The sequence below is a fragment of the Neopelma chrysocephalum genome, unplaced genomic scaffold (genome assembly GCF_003984885.1).
Source record: "Neopelma chrysocephalum unplaced genomic scaffold, ASM398488v2 Primary Assembly neopelma1_188, whole genome shotgun sequence".
Taxonomy (NCBI): Eukaryota; Metazoa; Chordata; class Aves; order Passeriformes; family Pipridae; genus Neopelma; species Neopelma chrysocephalum.
Window position 1 is genome coordinate 36,898 of NW_020897850.1, and position 22,109 is coordinate 59,006.

General features: G+C 41.6%; 1 protein-coding gene across 5 annotated transcripts in view; it reads left to right on the forward strand.

Annotated features, from left to right (window-relative positions):
* Positions 1 to 22,109, forward strand: part of ETV6 (ETS variant 6) — a 128,867-nt gene that overhangs the window by 17,426 nt on the left and 89,332 nt on the right. For 2 of the 5 annotated variants that reach the window (XM_027702529.1, XM_027702527.1), the window contains exons 1-2: positions 2,405 to 2,558; positions 3,046 to 3,141. The exons of 2 other annotated variants lie outside the window; for them this stretch is intronic. The gene's annotated coding sequence lies outside the window, so the exon portion shown is untranslated. Of the gene's footprint in view, positions 1 to 2,404; positions 2,559 to 3,045; positions 3,142 to 22,109 lie in introns of those variants that run through there. One more of the 5 variants, XM_027702528.1, reaches the window with a different exon arrangement.

Consider the following 22,109-nt stretch of genomic DNA (forward strand, 5'->3'; position numbering starts at 1 on the left):
GTCTGTAGTGTACGTGCAGCCCTTATAAAAATTATGGAGGAGATGTGAGGAACAACTCAGATCACGTCTTGGGACATGCTCTGCCCCTGGGAGGAGGGACAAGATAGCTGTGTATTCTCCTGTTGCAGATCTGTAATGTGAATGGTTATTACTGGTCCAGTGATGCTTGGGTCCTTCCTCTAGCTTGTAGGAGGTCCTTCCTGAGAATGATTAAACTCCTTACCTCCCACGTCCTTGGGTCCTTGGTGGAGTGAGGAAGCATTTTGGTTTGCCTTTCAGCTGCTGTTTCCAAAGGCCTTACAAAGCAAATCAGTGTAGTTTCCTTTGTTTTTCTAATGGGAAAACTGAGGCAGAGGGGAGGAGCAGGGGTGAAAAGGGAACAGCTTATTTACCACCTACAATCCTAAGGTGGGAATAGCAACCTGTTTTGCTTTAGCCTGGTGCTTTGGGCACTTGTTCAATAAGAAATCTTAAGCATATGCTTAATGATAAGGATGGCAATGGCTTCCTTACCATTTCCTCCTTTCAGAGCATCATAAACACTACTTCTTACTGAACACTAACTGCAGGGCTGTTCCCACTCATGCCAACCCATTGGAATCACCCATGCTGTCAGCCAGGACACAGCTGGTGTAAAGGATGTCAACATCTGGCCTGTAGAACCTGTCTTATCATTAGGGATACAGAAGGTGGAGCGAAGAGACATCTTAACAGTGAGGAAGTGCTAGTAGTTGGGTTGCAGGAGATGGAAACAAACTTGTCTTGACAGGTGCCTCTTGGATGCAGTTGCCTTGAAAAGAGACTCCTGAACCTGCAGGTGAGCTCAGAGCAGTCACAAAGAGACAGCACAGGGTCACCAAGCAAACACTTTCATACAGTGGTGTAATGATTGTTAGTCATTGAGCGTTTAAGCGGTGTAGTACCTCTGTTTAAAAACAAGTAACAACCTAAAACAACAACAAACTCCGAACAAAATGAGCAATACCTGTTCCAATACATCTGCTTGCCTGTCTTCAAAGAGAGTTTCAGTCTTCGCAGTTGCCCTGGCATAAAATGTTGCGTGGTTATGCTGAGAGGCAGACTTGTGTCAGCAGTGGAAGCTGCTTTAGTGAACCCCAAGGTTTGACTGTTAACTTTTTTAAGAGCAGCAATTTGTCAGTGGCAGGATCAGGATCTCAACTCAGGAGCTGTTCGCAGGGTTGTGGGATCCCAGTGCCTAGAAAGTCTTACAACTGCATTTGCTGCTTGTGTTCTTTTCATATGTCATATGAGACACCATTTTTTTTTCCTCTGAAGACCTCAGTTCACTATATCCCTCTGGGCATGTTGATCATCTTGGGGTCTTGGCCACTGATTTTGGAAGGATATGATTCAGAACTTTTACCTGGCTTGGATTTTCTCAATGAGGTTGTTTATGAGAGAACGAATTTCAGGATAATATCTCAGGATTTTATATACTTTTGTTTCTCTCCGTCTATAGATCCAGGATTTTTGTGAGTGTTTCAATCTTAGCATCAGGACTTAATCCACTCTGATTAGAACTAGTGGGAGTTTCTGTTACTAATTGTGACTGACGTAAATTCTGGCTCATAAATTTTAGTCAAAATGTATTATGTTATTGTTATATGCTACACTAAGTGCAATATAGTTTATATATATCATAATGTTATGTGCAATACATGCTGTTGCCTATTACATTTACTTTCAAGTAATGTTACTTTCTAAAAAGAGACTATTGTAGGCTGTCTAAAGAGTTAGTATGAAGTAGATTTTTTTTTTTAAATTTTTTTTTTTGGTCCAATCCTGCAGACAGCTGGATTTTCTTATGGGTGACTCCTTGAGCTCCCTGCATGCTCCTTGTCTGTGCCTCAGTATAGGCTGCATTTAAAAAAAAAGAAAACTAATTTAAAAAAACTTTAAAAATGCAGTTCTGTTGTAGTACTGGGAGACTTGAACTATACTGCTGCCTGTGCAGCATGCAGCAATCCTCAGACACTTTGTTCCACAGATCATAAGCACAAGCTACAAGCAACAGTGGACTGATGTTGTCTGTGATGTTTGAAACACGTAGACAACTTCATTCCCACAGAGAAGCAAATCCTGTAAAGGATTGAAGGGGGTGAACTGATGTCTAAAGGTTGGTGAGAGGGAAGACTGGCACATGGAAGAACAGAAATTGGTCACTGCCATAAAGGTACTACTAAATTGGTAAGCAATGGGTTAACATGTTAATTCCATAGCCAGAAGGGTTAAGATTTATTTAAATGATGTCTACATAATGATTTATTAAATGGTTAAATGATTTAATAAAAGGTTGAATTAAATTTATTAACTAGTAGAAAGCTAGAGCTGCAATACAAGGAATATTTTCTCATTTTTCTCTTTTGTTTTGGGAGATGCACAGGGCAGACAGAACTGATGGTTCAGAAAGGGTTTGCTCATCTCTGCAACACCTCAGAAGGTCAGGATTAGACTAACAGAGCCCAGCTAAAGAAAGAGAAAGGAACATAGTCTCTCCTCCTTAGAAACCTGCAATTTGTGATGCAAATCAATGGCAGGTACGTGTACTAATTTTGAAACTTAGCCTTAGCTCACCCAGGTAATTGCCATACGTGAGATTTACATCAAAAATTTTGCTGAACTTTAATAACTAAATTACCAGAGTTGTGCAAAACTTGTGTGATCTAAGGTTCTGTGGTTTTAGCCTGCATCCTGTAAGTGTCTACTGGGATTTTCCAGGCCTGGACTTGGTTTAGGCCAAATAAAGGTTGAGCATCTTGATGGTTTGAGGATGAAATAATTGAAAACTTTTATGTTTACACTGATGATTATGGCTAAAAGACTAGAACAACAGCTCTTGATCTGAACATTCCCAAATTTGGAAGTCTGAAATTCACATCTGGTTAGAATTTTTAGATGGAAAGATTTTTATCCTTAAAAAAAAATACTAAATCACTGATGCTTATACTTAGCAGTCACAAAATAAATCCCTCAGGAAATACAAAACATCATATGGAGTGATTTTTTTATTTTTTTTTTTGGCAGGAGTTGATTGCAGTGCTTCTCACCTCGATGTTTTCAATTCACACTACTAATTTCCTACTGCTGAAGTTAAAAAAGAGGATGGTAGTTTAAAGCAAGGTGCATTTCGTGGTTAAACACGGTCTGAGACTTTTTCTTGGACCGTCTCTCAGTGAGAAGGCTAAGAGTTAATTATTTTTTCTGTCTGCTCTTGATGTATAAATGCAGTCTTCACACATCAAGAAGAACACAGTTCTACAAAAGCACATGGGTCCCGCTGGGTTTGGTGGGATTACTCGAGTGTCTGGATGCCTGCAGGCTTGCAGCTCAGTTTTATTTTAATTTTTTTAATTTTTTTTTAGAATCCTTTTTAAAAATACACAGGAATTAAGCAATTTCCTTTACAGAGTACCTCAGCCAAAGCCCACTGAAGTCGCTGGGAAGACTCCCACTGTTTTTAGCTGGCATTGGGATCTATCCCATATTCCTTATGGCCTAGTCTATTGGGTGTGTGTATGGGAATGTATAACCATCTTAAGTCTTCTAGAATGACTGCCCTGCTGTACATTTATTATTATCATGGAATGAATTGCCCACATTACTAACAACTTAATTATTCTGGAACAAAAATATTGTGATTCCAGAATTGTCTCTGTATAAATTGGGCAATGGCTTCATATGCAGTAGCTGTGCTGCTTGGTTGCTTTCTGTAGGCAAGGTGTTTGTTTTTTAAACTGATGCTTGAGGTGAAAGGCAGTAATGTGAATCCCTTTTTACATCAGCACAGCCGATTCTTCTGTAAATTTTTGCTGAATTGTTACCCTGGTTTATAAAATGAAACTAAAACATCCGACCCCCCAAACCCAAGTTTGCACCAGCCCTTACTGTGGGCTCCAGCTAAACTCCTGAGCCTAAATTCGGATCTGTGCAGATGCACCTCTGTGCCTGTGACTTCAGTGGGACACTGTGTATGTGCAGATACCCACTGTGCAGATCTGATGACAGGATGGTGATCCCACGCAAGTGAGAGAGCACAAGTGTTGCCCTTTGTTTAGCAATGAGTGCATGGGAAATGTGGGATATGACCCAGGTAGTTCAAAGCCCTGGAAGTGTGCTATCTTTGAGATCCCTGAGCAAACCTACCCACTCCCACAGTTTAATGGGAGCCCTATATTATATATGGAGATGTTAAAGTCATAGGGAGGAAAAGCTGTATGTGTCATTGCCTTTTTGCACTACTACAGATGAATCAAAACACTCAGTAAATTAACTCTTTTTGTAATGTGTGTATAGATCCTATGAATGGACTTGGAACAGGCTTCAAGGCTGAGATTTTACAGTTTCTATTTTGAGCATGGATCTAACAAGACCTGTAGGCTTAAGCATTTTAAGCTTATTTCAAAGCTACTATATTACTCTTGTCTATTTAGCTATTCCTTTAACACCCTAACTTTTCAATTAACCTGAGTACTGGCTAATCCACTACACACACACACAGAGTATTAATTCCAGACATTTCATAAGACAGTTTTTAGACATTCATCCACATGATGATGTGTTAACTTTAAAGCATGCAGTTCAGAAATAAAGCAGAAGTTCAACTAACAAAAACTCCTTAAACTTGCTTAAAGTGAGACTTACTCAGTCCCTTTTTTTAAATACATAAATTCATGTACAAGTACAGAATTTGCAGGATGAGCTGTTAGTGTGTTTCCCTGCCTTTTTTGTTTTAAATAACCAGGTATGTTGCATGTGCTGTTACATCTCTGTTGTGTGTTTGTTACATAGAAGTAAAACTGGTTTTAAGTGTCATTTCCCATAAAAAAATCTCAAAAGATTTTTTTTTATAGATTTTTCCTTTGTAATGGAAAAAGTTCTTTTATGTCCAATTTCAGAAGAAACACTTTTTTTCCACAAACAGAAAATCAGCCACTTCTGTGTATTACTTCCTAAATTAAGATGTCTGCTGTTAGTGTCTGTCGTGAATACTTTCATCGATTAAAGTAGATACAGAAGCTTACCAGTATACCACTGGACTGGACCTGGAGAAATCTAGTTGAAAACCTGGTCAGACATGATGTTCTGCCAGCAATTAATCCAAACTGAAGAGGTGCTGCCTCAAGGTATTTATCATGATATTATGTGTCCCTTCTACCTCCATCCCACTGCTTATGAAAGGCTCTTATTTTCTCAGGTTTGCCTCTGTAGTTGCTTCCTAATCCAGTTCAATCAAAATTATCAGTCAGGGTTTTTTTTTTCTTAATGTATTCTGGATTTATTTATTTTTAGTAGGAACATGTCATTTTTTTTGAATAGTGAAGTTGGGAAGTTGAGGTACTGGTCTCAGGGAGATTTATCCCTCAGTGGTCTTGGTTGTGGTCTCCTGAACCAGCTTTTCCCTGTCTCTAAAGCCTGTTTTCTGAGTGACATCTACGTATTGAGGCAAAAATGTTTATTAGAAAGCAAAGAAGTTAAGACTGCAGACAAATTCTGTTTTAAAAATAGCAGAGAATCTATTTTTCCATTATAGGGAGAAATGAAAAGCAGATGGTAGGAATTTTTGACAGTGGGACGTCGTCTGTTGGTAGAAAAGGGCTTGTTCTGGAGAGCGGCGTGTGGGGTGTGATGTGATCTGCACGCTCAGATATATCTTGACCCATGCTGTGGCCAAAGTTCAAAGCAGCCCCTTTACTGTGGGGCTCCTTGGAGCAGCGACTGTCCTTATTGCAGGGTGGTTGTGTACCCCCTCTTGCCAAATGCATCTGCTTTGGTGTCCTTACACGTGGCACGGACACGCAGGGGTGATGGTGAGAAGGAGCTTGGCCCCTTTCCCTGACTCTGCCATTGACTGGAGAGACAAACTTTGGAAATAGGCTTTGCTTGTTTGTGCACTAATAAGGTGGGTTAAGATGTGGGTCTCCTTTGGAAGGTTCTGCATGGAGGAGGTGGCAGTGCTGCTGATGTGATGTGTTGTGACTGGTTGCACATGTGCACCTGAAATCTGCCCAGCGGCCCACTGTGCAAGGCAATCCCATGTGCCTGGCCTCATCCCAGGCCTTGCTGGTGCAGTCTCTCAGTGTTTCTAGTACAGGCTTTGGCTTGCAGCAGAGTCCTCTTGTTCTGTATGTCGGTGGGGACAAAGAGACTCCTCCCCCTCATAGCCTAAACTGTACTACGAACTTAGGTACCACTGGAATGGATTCAGTGCTAAATGGCTGAGGTGCTGTTCCTATCTGCCTATAGACTGGGTTTCAGGTTCAGGTAATTGAAATTATCCCCTAGCAGCTTTAATCATCAGGCAGTTCATTGCCATGGTGTATTTTGGGATCCCAGCATTGCTTGGGCTGACCTGCTGTCACCAATCTGTTGGCTTGATTGGGCACAATTACCATGTGAGGTTGGGAGGTCTTCCCTTCAAATGATGGCTCCTCTGCTGCTCCAGCTATTATGCATGTACTCAGTGTGTTAATGTTTATTACCCTGTACCTGGAACCTTGCAACATCTGCTTAGCTCAATTTTTTATCCCCCTGCTAGCCAGCGAGGAAGGGACTGTGCTTTCCAAAAGGGCAGGGGAAGGGAGGACAAAAAAGAGCTAAAGCAAATGGACCCCTTCTTTCAGGCCCTCTCTTTTGTACTAAATTTAATTGTTGTGGCCAATGAGCAGGCTTGTGCTCAGCAGCAGTGTGTAGTCGCTAAACTGTCTCTGTTTCCTGCTGATTTTATGTTTTGCTAGGAAGGACATGGTGCAGGACATGAGCTAGGATTAAGCAACCAGTCTGGGCGTTAGTGGAATGACTGCAGTGAGAGACAGGCTGACTCGCTCTCTCAGCGCTGTCTAAAGGGAGGTAGCTGTGACCTATCATGTAACAACAGGCTTTTCCTTCAGTGCTGAAGCCATTCTCTTGTTCAATGGTTTAGTTGCATCCCAAATTGCCTGATGCTGAACGTTTATTAAGGACTCCGTGATCAGATATTTGCGGTTTGACAGGAGCAGCTGGCACTGGTTTAAAAGGAAATATGCTGTAATATTTCCTCCATAGAACCTCTGAGGAGAAACTTTGGTCAGGATTTTTACTTGGTAAAATTCTGCTTTGACATAGTTGAGAGAGGCAGGAAATTTCTCCTGTGACTTTTCATTACAAATGATGTCATCATGAGAACAGCATCTTTGGCTTCCTGAGAATCTGTCTGCCCTTGCTGCTAGTTTCCCACCTGAAATCTTAACTTACCGTGGGTGACAGTAGACACATGCTTCAGCAGCTGCAAACTGTGAAGTGTGAACAGCCATCCCCATGGTAAGGATATTAAGAGGAGTCCAAGCTCTCTGAAAGCCTGTTTTCTGCATGAAACTTGAAGAAAATGAGGTCAAGGTTCAGGTAGACTTCAGGAGTTTACAATGGTGAAGGAGGTATTATGTCAGTGCAAGTAAAATTTAACTGAAGAAATAACTTCTGGTTTGTTTGTTTATTTTTTCCTGGAAGATTTCCTCCCTTCCCCCCCAGCTTCAAAGGTCTTTGAATAAAGAGTTATATTTCTGAAGTCTAGCTGAGTGACAGCAAGTGAAACAGTGTGTGACACCTACGGTTTGTACAATCATCCTTGATGGGCTCATATATCACAGGGAATAGTCAGGTATGGAGTGAGTTTTTTTATATAGACCTGAAGTTTTCTAAAGACTGAGTTGGTGTTTTGGCCAAAGATTATATAGATGCATCAGGGAATCATAGCCTCAAGTGCAGTGCAAGAGCAGAGAGGATCCCTGTGCGTTTCTGCTTTGAAGGCTCAGTCAAGCCCTGCTCTTCAGCCATCAAAGCTTATTTAGGCCTTTGCTACCTATACTGGTGTGGTTAAATGATAGCATGGGCAACTGCTGCCTTATGTATATGTTCAGAAATGCAGCCTGTCTTGCTGGGTGCTGAGGATTACTGTTGGCCTAGATTTGGTGTATTGTCAGTGTAAGTGAACGTAGCTGTTTGTTTGTTTGTTGTTTTCTCTTGTTCTCTGAAACAAGTGTCTGAAATTTAAAGGTAGAAAAAGATACAAAGAAAAAGATAGTTATGTGGATGATGATGTTCTTTAATGATACAAATTGCTCTGTAAATCTTTGTCAGGGAACAAAGCGCTTGTGCCTGGGATTACCCTCATCACTGTACAAATTGGCTGGCGGAAGTTTGTGAGTAGTTTGTGCGTATGGGGAACACAGATATGTTAAATGTATACATAATATGTGAAAACACAGATTGTACCACTTGTGCTGGATTTTTTGGAGTTGAGGAGTGTGGTGTGGGTTTTCCCTTGTTTTTTGCTGTTTTGAATAGTGGTGTAGATTGCTTGCCTTAAATAGCATCCTTTAGTAGAGAAAAAAACCATCTTGAGAGATTGACCACTGAAGGTTTGTCCTTGCTGCTCTAGCAGTAGACCTGATAATTCCAGTTTCCTCACTACCCCCTTTTCAGTTTGTATACATATCCTTATCTCTACTAGAGTGTTGCTTTCTTCTTGAGTTTCAGTGGTTGAAACTTCTTGTTACGAAAATATTAGAGTGCTAGCCATCCTAGTTACATTAAATCTGCAGCTGCTGATGCCGTCGCTGTGTGTAGCTAATCAAATGCCTCTGTTTAACTTGAGGGTCAATTTTTCTTGGGTTTGAGCCCCCAGTGGCTTCAAGGAAGCTCCTGGACTTTGCTCTGGAGCAGGTAAAGATCACTCAGGCATTCCCTTTTGCCTAGTCTGCTTTGGGATTGTAACTCCTGATGACAGGGTGGTAAGGAACAGGAGTTAAATCCCTGCAGTTGTTTATTAAACCTTGACCTTTGACTAGATGGGAATTTATGGTCCAGTGTAAATTGAAAGGAAGATATTACAACTGACACCCATTAACTAACACAGGTGTAAAATTTACTAGCCAACATTGGCTTCAGGGTGATCACTTTGGGTGATTTTTCTGGGCTGATGCACCACTTTTGAGACCAATGGCATGCTGTATGTTTGGTGCAGTGTCTGTTCTCACGTACATTGAGATAAATTAGTTTGAATTAATGCAGGGCAAAAAAACTTCTAGGTGACCCATTGCATAGCAATGAGTTGTATTAAAAGATTAGTGTTGAGTTGTGTGTCTGTAAAGAATGGAGGTGGCTTTTTCTAAGTAATGTTTCAGATGCAGCTGGTGTTGCTGACCAAAAGAAATCTTCTGATTTTGGTTTAATCAGAAGGACTAATTTTGCTAGGGTGCGAGGGTGGAATAAAATGGTTTTCTTTTAGGAAAAAAAAACAACTGCCTTCTTTGTTGTATTAATAGGCACCTGTAGGTATTCTGAATAGTGAAAAATCCCTCTAGCTCTCTGATCTCTAGGACTGTTCTCTAGGACTTGTTGAGGTATTTGGATTTGCAGTTTTGTCTGAAATCTGCGTATCTGGTGCCCTTAGAGTTTGTGTTTCCATAGAGGATGGGAAAGAAACCCACAACCTTTAACAAAAGAAGATGTTTATGTTTTTTCTGACTTCCACAGCTCTTATAGTTAAACCTTGGAGATAAGAGCTTGTGCTGCTTCTAAAAACCAGAGGCTTGTGGTGTTTCCTCTCACTTGCTCTCATGGGTGTCTTGTGTTTCCTTTCCATCCTCATCAGTGAGATCTGATTCTTTTTCATGTTCTCTGCTGTATTTGTGACTCTCTCCTTTTCCCATTTTTCTTCCATGCATTAGAGAATTTGTGCCCCTGAATTCTCACCTGTCTCTTGGTAACAGGATTCCTCATTCTCTCTCCAAACTAGGACCTCTTCGTAAATCTGATACTAAATTCTGATGTGCCAAGGATGGTATATGCATCTCCCAACAGGGTTGATGCATATTTTTTTTTTTAATCTGTTCTGTAATTACAGGCTTAGCTATGACAAGGGGTATTACCATGCTGCAAGGTATCACTGACTATGTGACCAGCCACCTATTGCAAGTAATAGGAGCTCACTAAAGATACCAGTATCTCTGTTTTCCACATTTGCAATTTTCAGTGTTCAGCAAAACCCGTAGTTCCTTGTGTCAGTGAGGAATGCACGTGCTTGCTCACAGTTTCAGATTAGTTCATGCAACATCAAGTGTTAAGATCTTGCATTTATTTGTGTGCACTTGCAGATTGAGATGAGTTCCAGCACAGGTTCCTGATTAATACTGTAAATCTTGATGTTAAGATTGAAGTTGCAATGGAGATATGTAATAATATGCACATATAGCATAAGTGTATGTGCATGTGCATAAGTGTGTGTGTTGAAAGATAGCAGAGCTTTGTTTGAGAGCCTGTCCACTCTTTCACCTACATCAACCAGGCCAATAAAAAGTTTCACGTTTCCATCCAAACTGGGCTTACTAAATGTATTAGTAGCTTTAGTGTTTCCACTCTGGGGCCTTGGATCATTTATTAGGATTCCAGCCTGGATGGAGATAGGAAGAAGAGAAGCTTTCGGTGTAAATAAGTAAAGAAATACTTCTTTTTTTTTCTTTGTGGCAGCTTACAAAGTTATGTAATTTTAGCACAGGATTGTCAGGCAGGAGGCAAGTAGAATGGTCTCTAGTTGCATGATGAATGCAGTTTGTTGCATGCATGTCATCCTGTCACACATAGAGTGTACATCGTTCTATCTGATTCAGGCTGGATTTTCCTGGTGTGGAGAATCACACTTGCCATCAGTGTCTTACATGTCTTAGCCTAAAAGCAGTCCAAGGATGCATGCTGTAGAGGAGGGGTCTGTAGGATGGCTTCACTATGTCCATGAAGTCTGAGCTGTAAGCATCCAGTCTGTTTTGAGGGATCCTTTCTTGCACACTATGTGGTTATGTATGTTGATATTACTGTTGCCTCCATGAATTCCTCCATGGTGGCTACCAAGGGACCTGGGCAAGCTCAGGCAGCTTGTGGTGTTTCTCTGGGGCTTGCCAGGGTCAGGAGGGCTCCTTCTCATTTAAGTTGACTCTAAGGGCTCTCAAACAGCTGTCTTTCTGGTGTAACTGGAATCTGGTGAATGATTTTTTCTTTTTTTTTTTTGCTTGCAGGTGTGTAAGCAGTGGTGCCCATTTACTTGTTGTGCAGTGAGATTGTCAATCCCTCGTAAATTGTTTGTAAATCGCTTTGGGATCTTTCTGGCTGACAGAATGATCCCAGCCCTGCAAAGCCCAAACCTTAGGGAGCTAAACCAGCTGCCAAAGAGGCAGGTGTGTCAGCTCAAAGTAGCCTGTGAGGAGCAGCTGTATGCTCGAACTTTGCCCGTTTATTTACTCAGGGTTTTATCTCATCCTTTATTATACAGCCCAGTGAAAATGAATATTTACCATGTCAGTTAAACCAGGGCTATCTGAGTGGCAGACTCTGTGTGTGCTAGGTGGCCTCAAGGGTGAGAGAGCGGAGCAATATGCAAGTGTTGGAGGGGAAGGCTGTGCTTTCTGTGCCATTGGAGAAGATAGAGACACCTGAGTAAACAGTGGGGCACCCCAGGCTGTGTGGGTTGGGTGACTGGTTTGGTACACTGAATTGATTTTTACTTTTTATTTTTTAATTTTTTTTTTTCTCATGCCCACAGCACTTTTGTTCTGTGAGGAGATTTTTTTATATTAGATCAAGACGAGAGCACTCCAAACAGAAAGCTAAACTTGCATTTTATTTTGCACATGGACAGGAAAATTAATATTAAACCAGAATTTTCTGAATCAAAGGCCAAGTGTTCCACTTGGAAAGTGTAGCAGCACAGTTTGCTGTTGTGCTCTAGATAAGTTATTCTGAAAAAAAAAAACAAACAACCAACCCAAAACAACAACCCTCAACATTTAAACCTGTGTGGAAATTGAAAGGGCTATTTTTGGTGTAATATTTTGATATTAGGAAGATTGCATATATTGAGGGAAATGTTTACTATAACATTTGTTACCACTTCTGGTCTTCAGGCCTCTGGCAGTGGACTTACGGCCAGGCAGTTGTGACTGATGGATTATTTTCTATTTAGTGTATTGTAGGACAGTAAAGCAGCATCATTTTGTAGGATTCTGAACTGTTTGGTGTTAGAATTAAGGCATTCATATCCCAGCATTGGTTGGGAATTAGGCACATGTATGTAGAAGAAGTGGCGTGGCCATGCAGGGAACCAGATGGTTGCTTAGAACACCTGATCTCTGTGCCTGGCCTGGCCTACCTTGGGCATCTCATTTCACTACATTGTGCCTCAGTTTCCCATTTTATCTGCCACATAACTTATCTCTTTAGCTGTTAAACGATTTTGAGCGTTTCACTGCTCAAAACAACTGTTCAACACATACTTAATAAATGTAAACAATTATAGTCTTAGGATAGTCAAAATAAATTTAGGAAGATTGTGTTTGATTTTTGATTTTTCCAACTGTATTACCAAGGTTTGATCTTTGGACCTGTATAAATAAAGTTTTTCTTTAGTTGGTTTCTGTTATTCTGCCTTTCGAAGGACTTTGTGGAAAAGCAAGGAGCATAAAAAAATCACACAACCAGTTTGGCAGGTCCTGTATAAACAGGCGAAATGCCAGGAAAAGTCATATGTCTTTGTTGCCAGCTTAAAAAAAATTCAGGTTAATTTTCTCCTAATGAAAACCTCAGCCTTTGCTGTTTATGATGAGGACTGTGGGGGAGGGCACGCGGTGGAAGGGGCTTGGAGGTTGCTTGCTAGAAGGAACACGTGTGTCCTCAAATGCTGGGAATATTATCTCAGTCACCTTCTTGGTATAGGGACAGAAGAAGCATTTTTTCATGCTTCTTGTAAGCAGGTTTGGTTTTTTTCCTTCCCTCATCTCCTCTGACAGTCTCACAGCTCAGCTCTGGTGTTAAAAACACCCTGCTTGGTTAGCTGGGGTGATCGATTGATACCCTCCTGTTTTGCTTGTACCAGCAGAGAGCTTTGCTGGTTTCTAAGACTGTTTAGCTGTGACTTGGGTCGGGTGAGGAATCCTGCTTTCCTAGATGGATTTGTGCCATGTATTATAACCATGGGAAGGGTTGGAGTGCCTCTGTCCTGATTCTTGTGGCAAAGGAGGGATGTGTTTCTGGAATGATTTTGAAGCTCTCTTATGATGCAAGCCATCCATCTTTGCTACCCCTTGTGAGTGGAGAGATTTCAGTCAATGCTTTGACAAAGAGGAGCATTAGAAATCAGTTGTTCCCATGGGGGACGTGTTTAAAATCAATGCTCAAATGCAAAGCGAAATGATGCATTCTGAGAGCTCTGGCAAGATGTCCATGGCATTTTACTTTTCTCTTGTAGTTCATCCTTCTATTTCTAGAGCAGCAACATAACCCCAGAAACGTGGCCATGTCGGCAGAGGGTCAAAATGGGATTTAGGCAACTTTCTGCTTCTTCCTGCACCTCTGTTCCTAACTGTAAACTAGGATTCAGACAGATCCTTCCTCTAGTGCTTCACTATCTTAACTATTTTGGCTTTGAGCTCTTCAGGGCCGCTTTCTGCTCGGTATTTCTGGAATGCCTTGGACAATGGCCCTGTGTTTCAGTTTGCTTCTGAGTGCAATCACTGTATAAATGTCAAGTCCTAACAGTGAAGCCCAGTAGAGTTCTTGGGAGAGAGTGTTATTTTCTAAGGTGTCGAAGTAGGTTTTTGCTCAGCTTCTGTCACCTGAATGGGCTAGCCACCTTATCTGCATATGTTTTGGTCCCTCCACTTGTAAAGGTGAGTGTAATAACACTTCTCTCTATTGCAAAAAAGTGCTAAAGGTATTATAGGACATATTTAAATAGTGTAGTAATGAGGACCACGAACAAGCCTTCAGATGGAGTTAAAATGGGTTCAAGACCAGCACTTTACCCTTTCTCTTAAAGATGTCTGGAGTTTGCTCTATTTCATCTGTCTCGGTTCCCAAACTTCCCACTTATGTAGTGAGGCAATATTTGCAGGTCAGAAGCAGTCTTATGGTCAGGGTGGAGTGGCTCTCACGGCAGTGTCCATTCAGATGTGAACCAGCAACGCTTGGTTGTGAAAACAAGCCAAAGATAGCCAGAGTGAAACTTCAGCGCTTCTCTTCTGCCAGGAACAACATCATAACCAATGCTTTGGGATTACGAGCTAAAACAAAATAATAATTTGAGGAAGAACAAAAAGTGATGCAGAGGTTGAAAGGAACAATTAAAACAATTGGGGAACTTAACAAACAGGAAAAGCTATGGCAAAAGGAAAGCAGCTAAACTGAGACTTGTCACAGGGCTTGACACACCTGTGGGCTCAGCATTATCCCATTGTCCTGTTGTCACAACCAAGGCAATGAGCGCTGTGGTAATGCCACAATTTGTTTTGGAGCGTCAGTAGCAGGACTGGGAACAGACTTGTGTCCTTCTTACTATTTCTCTTCAAACCTCTTCTGCAGACTTTGTTTTATCCCGTGCTTTGCAGTCTGACATCTGCCGCCCAGCCTTGTGCAGAACCACCCTACAGGAGGTGATCCACTTTTTATTCCTCTTCTGAGTGCTGGGAGTGCCCCTGGAATTTCCAGACTGAAGGAATAAGGGCTGTGTGGGATGTACCCTGTCACATGGATAGGTCATACCTGGAAGGCATCTCTTGTTTTCAGAGCGGTTGGGAAAGGATTGCTAATAGCTCTCCTTACGCAACAGAATATTCACCCGCTTAGTTCATTACTTATTAGCTCCAGGCAGGGACATTGCAGATTTGGTAATAGTAATGGTCAGATTATTACAGTGTACAGCATTAATGGAGAGAAAGCATTTAATATGAGCCATCACTCTACACTGTCATTGTCCCCGGAATACAGAACATATTGTCTGATTCAGGCTCTGCTCTCCTCCTGTCAATACCCCTTCTTAAAAGTATGTCTGGCTCGTGAGCTTCAGCTTCTTTTCAAACACACTTGAGAGCCCATCTCTTCTTCTTTTGGATCAGATATGCAGTACCATGACCAGCTGTTTCTGTATGAATATTAAAACTCTCCTTAAAGTTCTGCCAATCCTGATGGCCCTGTGCTGGAAGGACTATGTTTTAGAGAAAATAAAAGATCTTGCTGTGCCTGAAGCTGTCCCCGAGGTGGTTTGTTTGCTTTTTCTAAGTAATATTTTTGTGTCTGATGCATTGATCAGCAGAAAGTTCAATTTATTCTAGTTTGCATTCTCATACCCATAGACAGCTGACTGGAGAGACCTTCCAAAAGCTGCTAAGTAGCTTGTTAAATAAATGGTAAAAAAAGTAACCCAGTTCTTGTCCAGTCTGACCTGCTGCAGATTTTGTTTCTTTTTATGTAACTCAGCTTCTTTCAGTGGTTCCCCAATGCATCTTAGTGTTTTAATCACAGCTTCTTATTAGTTTATCCTTCTGCAGTGTCTTCCAGGTTACCTTCTTTTTCCTCTGTTTTTATTTCCCTTTGGATATTGGATTGTATCTGTCATATATCTGTCCATTTCTGTAGTTCCTTTATTCCTTCCTTATAAGCAAGACTGTTTGACTCTTGTAAAACTTGTCTGCCTTGCATATATGGGGTGTGTGTGTATATATGATGCAGAATGAAGTGCCTGGAAATGTGCAGGATGCAGTTTTCGAAGTGAAATCCTACCAGGAGTTTTTATATACTCTCCTTCGTCAGCTAGCTTTCCTTTTTTAGTCACACTGATCTTATTTCATTCATGTTAAAGTAAGTAGCTGGAGTAGGTGAAAGAATAGTAGGAGAGGAAGATTGTAATTTGTTGTTTCTTCCATTTCCAGTTTCTGTACAGTAGTCAAGGTCAGTGCAAGTATGGTCCTTTCTAGGAACTCCCTCTGCTTGTAATGTGCTGGGAGTCAAATAATCTGAATCTTTGTGATATTTTATAGTGGCAAACATCCATCATTTCTTGTTTCTGGACTAGCTTATTAAGACAGTCTGGGTATTTTATTTGGCTGTCTTTCTCCCATTGTGGATGCTGTTCAGTTTTCCCAAGCACTCAAGTGGATCTGCTCGTTTTTTCACCAGCAGCGCTTATTATAGCTCTCCTATTCCCAGGCTGGCCTAGATTCCCTCTGGAAAGTTGCCTTTACCTACTTCGAGATGTTGTTGGAGAAGGGGATATAGCACCCTCCCTGCCATGCTGGGAATGCTTGGTTACTGTTGCACCACTTGAATCTTCAGGAGCATCAGCTGTGAGGTGCAGCGTTAGACCTCGTCATGGCACCCCCAGGTTTTGCTGTGTGTTTGGTTGTCCTTTTTTCAGGGAAAGTCTGCCAGAATTCTGAAGCGTGATGAAATGCAATGGTGCTGTGTACACCAATAGTGGGGTTTTTTTTTGCCAGTGAGGAAAGTAGTGAAGATGCCTGGCAGGTTAAACTGTTGTTTCACAGGACAGTAAGTAGGTACACCAGTTCTCTGGTCTGAAGTGGTCTTCAATACCAGAATCCAAATCTGCCATCAGGGTTGTTTTTCCAGTGCCTCCAGCAGTGGATGACTTTTCTTTGAGAAGGCACCTACATGATCACACATAAAGAAGTTTTTTCCAATTTGGTGTAGTAGCTGATTTTTGGGTGTGCCATTTTCAAATGGTAACAGATGCAAGGTAATTATGGCATATCGTGATGCAATTTGTTTCCAAACAAGCATATACGTATACACACTGTCAACTCTCAGGTTCAAACTGATTTCGTGTAGATAAGGAGAGAGAGTAGACTTAAGTTACTGAACTGAAGAAGATAAATATTGAGGCCCATATGTGGATTTTACTTCCACACTAATGTAAATCAGGATCAGAAACATGGTTTTAAAAAAAAAACCACAAACGTGAGAGTTTTGCAGGTACAGATGGGAGCAGAGTTCAGGTGTGCAATGGGACCAAGAACAGTCACTTCTTATATTTGTAAATGGTATTTTTAAAATGTGTATTTCAGGGTGTTGTAACTCCACAGGAATTCTGTTTCCATCAGTGACTGAGGATTAAAAGAACCTGTGACTTTTATGTGAATTACTCTCCTATGATTTTTCCACTACTTAATTGATGGGCACATAGATATCCCAGGGCAGTGAATGAGTTGACCTTGTCCATGTGACAGTTCTCACCTGTGGTTTGTGTTATGTAAATATTTGAAACCTTCTGTTGTGAAGGATACTGTTCACAGTAATTGTAGTTTCAGTAAAAATGTTCAGAAAGCAACACACATCCCTGATAGAAAGACCAGAAGTGATGATTGTGCTTGAAAATATGTTTGAATGCATAGTAAGCAATTGCAGTATTTTGACAGCTTCATAATGCAACCAAGTAAAAACACTTGTGCTGCCATGCCAGCCTTGAGATGCTGAAGACGAGCTTTCCTGTAACACAGGAGAGGGCAGCTCCTTGTACATCATGTTTCCCTTAGTTTTCCCATCTCAGTTTCATGGCCTCCAGAAATCTTGCACTGAAATGAGCACATGACTCCAGGAACGGGTGTTCAGGGTGTTAATTCCAATGCATGCAGGCAGGGTCGTACAACTACCATATGGTACAGAGATGAGGCTCCCCAGCCCTCCCTGTTTTAGAAAAAAGAACACAAAAACGTGCAGTGAAATATCCCTGAGGTGCAGCTATCCAAGCTTGGAAGGTCTTTCTGTGTTGCCCTCCTTGCTTCCCTACCACTGACTCGCTGGCCACAGTACTTTTCCTAGCTGTGCAACTAACTGTCTGTCTCGAACCTCCCGTGGTGCTTTGTGTGAAGCAAGTGTACTAACAAAATCATGATAAATGCCAAAGGAACCCTGTGGATCACAGCAGTGGCCCAGCTTTTTCAATGCCCTGCCTAAACAAAGGTCAGTAGCAAGCTCTTCAGAGGAGTGTTGCAGTGACAACCACATAAACGCAGATTTTGAGGTTGCACGTGTAAAAGAGCTGGCAGTAGGTCGTTTCTCAACATCAGGCAGTTGAATCCATGGCTGGTTTCTGCCTTGAAGTAGTAGGTCAGGTCAGCTAAGTCCCAGCTTTACTGCCTCTTCTCGGAGCCTTGTTGAAGAAGGGTGGGTGGAAAGATAAGGCTTTCCTCCCATTTAGAGCATGATGATTCCACTTCTGAATTCTGAATCAGAATCTGCCTCTTGTGTATTTTGTGCTGCCTAGCTGAGATATCTATGGATAAAATTCTTTATTATACATATAAATGACTAATCATTTCATGAATTGTACTAAGATTTTTGTCTTAGTAATATCTTCTAGTTTTACCTGATAGTATCTTCTCACAGCCTGTTCTATTCCCTATTCCCCCATATTAGCCGTGACCTCAGTGAAGAAATGCTTTTTGAGCTTGTGGTTCAGCTAGTTGTTTGCTTCACTGGTATTTGCTAATTTGAAATATTTTTGAGTGCTTTTACGATAATGCAACTATATCATGGCATTTTCAATGACAACATTGATCTCTTCAAGTTGCCTTTCCATAACACTTGAGTGCATCAATGTTGTTGTCTGTATAATTTTAGTTTAATTAGAACAGTGGCTGTAATCATTATGGGAGAAGCATGAACTTCCCCACTGTCTCCTTTCCCCTTCCCTTTGTGATGCACCACTGCACCTCCATGCTGGTTTTTTATTTACTTAAATAAGGATTGAGACATGAGAGGGTAACCATCACCAGCCCCTGACCCAGGAGGGACAGGCTGAAGGAAGGAGTCAGGGAGGAACTGAACTTCACAAAATCACTAAGGTTACAGAGACAATCTCTGCTCTCTGTGTGCAGGAAATGAGATGTTAATATTTTCCCAGTGCTGCTTTGCATAAGGTCCTTTCCAGAGAGCTGTGTTTGTTTCAATTTCTCTAATTACTGATAATGTGCTGATTATGCTGTTATAGATTTGACATGAATTGCTATATTAATGGGATAAAAAATGAGATGTCTGCCGTGGAAATTAAGAAGACGACAGCAACTGGGGGAAAGGAGAGAAGTGGAGAGTTTAATACAAGCCATGGTACTGCAGAGCTGTAGTTTGCTTTTTCTGAGCCTTTGTCCCTGGCAGAAGTTGGAGTATGCAAGCTATAACATTGACCACAGTCCCCAAATGTACCATATAGTTTATTAGGGGCTCTGATTTCCCTCCTGCTCCCTGTATTAGACCCTCAAACTCATCTCATAGTGGTCTTCTGGACTTTCATATCCAGCTACAGTGTTGCATACAAACCACTGGTGAACACTGCATATGTCTTCCTTCCCTTTCTGCTTCCCCTCGCATACCTCCCTAATGATTAACTTACTTGAATATGCTGCTGTTGTCCCCTGTGCTGCTCTGTGGCTGGTTTGCTGGCATTGCCCTGCTGAGTGCCTGGATGTTCAGGGCCTTCTGAATCTCCCCTGCAAACACCTCATTTCCTCCCAACAACCCTTTTCTCTAAGGCTATTTCCTCTCCTCTACTCTGCTCGAGACACATAACTCCTGTAAGGATCCACAGTAGGAAAACCAGACCCCCATGAGCTCCCCCCAGCTCCTGGTCCCTTGGCTTGTCTTTTCATTTTTCTTGCCTCAGTGTGCTTGCCAAAAGAGATTGGTCCCATGTCCTCGTAGAGCTGGCCATCCTCTGTGATTTGGGATATAGAGTGTTGTGTCCAGAACACCAGCTTTCAAAGTCCTGAGAGCTACAACCATATGTTTCAAACCTGGATTTACTTATGCCAAGGGCATGTTACACAGGGGGTTTTAAGCCTAAAACTTCCCCAGAAATCTAAGAGGGCACCAGAACGCTGCTCACCTCACCTCCTAGTGTTGCCCTCTCTAAACATATGTCCAACAAGTGAGGAGTTGGAGCCAGGTGATGGGATGATACCCAGGGAAGTGGAAGCTCCCCTCAAAGCAGTGTCCTGCTTCCACTGTCCCGTGAGTGAGCAAGAATGGCCTGTGAGGACACAACAAGCAACTTTCTCCACTTCTACTGTTGGCTGCCCAATAGTTACCACAGGGCAAAGTGCTGTATCTCTACCTTGCCTGCTTCTGTGGGGAGCAGAGGGAGTCTGGGATGTTTGTAGAAGCAAAGATGAACAGCAAATGCAATAAGACAGGTGTGGAGTGGCACAGGTACACCAGCATCCTGGGGGCCAAGTGTATCAGCTTTCACTCTTGGTTAATTTGTCCCATTCCATGCAGTGTAGGAGTAAGTTTCTGTGAGGTGATTAGGTTCAGCTGCCTTTTCTGTCCAGCACAGGGTATTTGCAGGTGACATAGTCTGTTTTGATTTCCTGAAAACTGCTGCATAGGTAACACATTTCTTTGCTTTATCAATTAAAAAACATAGTTTTAGTATACAACCTAGCCAATTACTGAAGTAGTCATGTCATTGTGACAACAAGAAAGCTTGTTTTAGCAGACTTGCTTACATATTTTATTTTCATTTCTACAAAAACATTTATGTCTTTTGTGCCTGCCATCTGAGTGAACTTAGTAAAGGGACGAAAAGACTATCAGATTGCAAGGCTGTTGCTTTGGAGTTTAGAAGGGTGTAATTTTAGCAAAAGCCTGAAGCGGTTTTTACTTGCAGCTTCCCTCATCCTCAACTAAAATTGCCTTTAAACTTTGCTATTTTGATTTTATTATTATTATTATTGTTATTACTGGTTTTATTTTAGCAATATGAATTGTTTGTGTTCCAAACAGAAAAAAACCTGTTCAGATAGGTTTTGCCTGAAAAGGATCAACCACAATTCCTCAAACTGAAACTGGTGTGTGCTTTGATGACTTTGGGAGTCTAGTCAGCTGTTACATTCACTCTTACTAAATAGTCATGATCAATACAGCTTTTGAGTTACCTTCCTAATTTAGGTAGGATGGTTTGATCGATGGCATTCTCAGCTGCTGGATATTTAGTATTTTGTACTTTTCTAGTACAAAGAGAACAAAAGCATAAATTCTTTTGATTCTTAACCATGTGTTTCAACCTGTCTCTGCTAGATCGGGCATGCCTCAGTCTCAGCACACCTGGCTGTTTGTCCTGGTGGCACTGTTGTAGCACCAGTGACTAGAGTAAACCCCAGGGAGGGCCTCCATAAAAGTTGACTTAATGCATCTGTTCAGTTTATTGTAGTCAAGGTGAAATTTCATGGTGAAACTTTCCTGACTCACTGTGAGCTGAAGAAACCTATCAAAGATGATGATGGCAATCAGTAATGCCAGCTGTTTCATCCACTTCTTTGTGGCTACTGGCAAAATACTAGGGAGTTGCTATTTTGAAATTGCTAGTAGCTGGTAGTTGCTTGGGACTGAGCATCTGGTCACTTGTAGGTTTAAATGTTTATAGGTTTCCCCTGGCAGATGGCAAATATGGAATGTGGTAATACCAAGTGCTTTCCTAGCACTCATCACCAAAAATTTCAAAGGATCACACCAAATGTGTATTGATTTAGTTTCTTTTACTGGTAGATAAAGTTGCAGCAAGGGTGTTTGCCCAAGTACACGCAAGGTTCATGCTGGTTCTACCAGCACCACCTATCCTTCCTCCCAAGCTGTGGCTTGAACAACCCTACTATTCTTGGCCTTAATACAAAGAGAAATATTAAACTGACTAGTTAGGAAACTCTTTCAGAAAAATTCCTAGTAGCAGAGTGTCTGGTTGCATAACCTTAGAAGCATGAGACGCCAGTCATGTTTTCGTTTGATGGATCCCACAGAGAGAAGCACTGGGCAGTTCTGGAGTTGTGAGGGTTAATGCAAATCCGTTCTCACTGGTGTGAGCACAACAGTTACCTCCTGGAAATATGACTCTAAAAAGCCTCAAAAAGCCTGGAGGAACACATGTGACCGTGTCCATGTAGGCTGGGAGTTGTGTGTGGCTGATGCACAGAGGTAGGTTGCAGAACTGGACTAAACTTAGCAGTTCTGCTTCCAGCCACGTTACTGCCCCGTGCTGCAAACAGGCATGAAGCTCATTTTTCCCATAAGATGCCTTGACCTCCCTGTGCCATTACCATTCCACACCTTTTGGAAATTTGTCCAGGACAGTTACAAAGGCAACTCTTTCAGCATGCAATTGTTAAATGTGTTGCCCTTGAGAGGCACGTGCTGTCCTTTTTCAAGACAGTTTAGCGCTGAAATTACTTAGCTCATTTGAGCTTTGCACTTGCTTGTAACTCAGGTTGTCCATGTGTCTAATA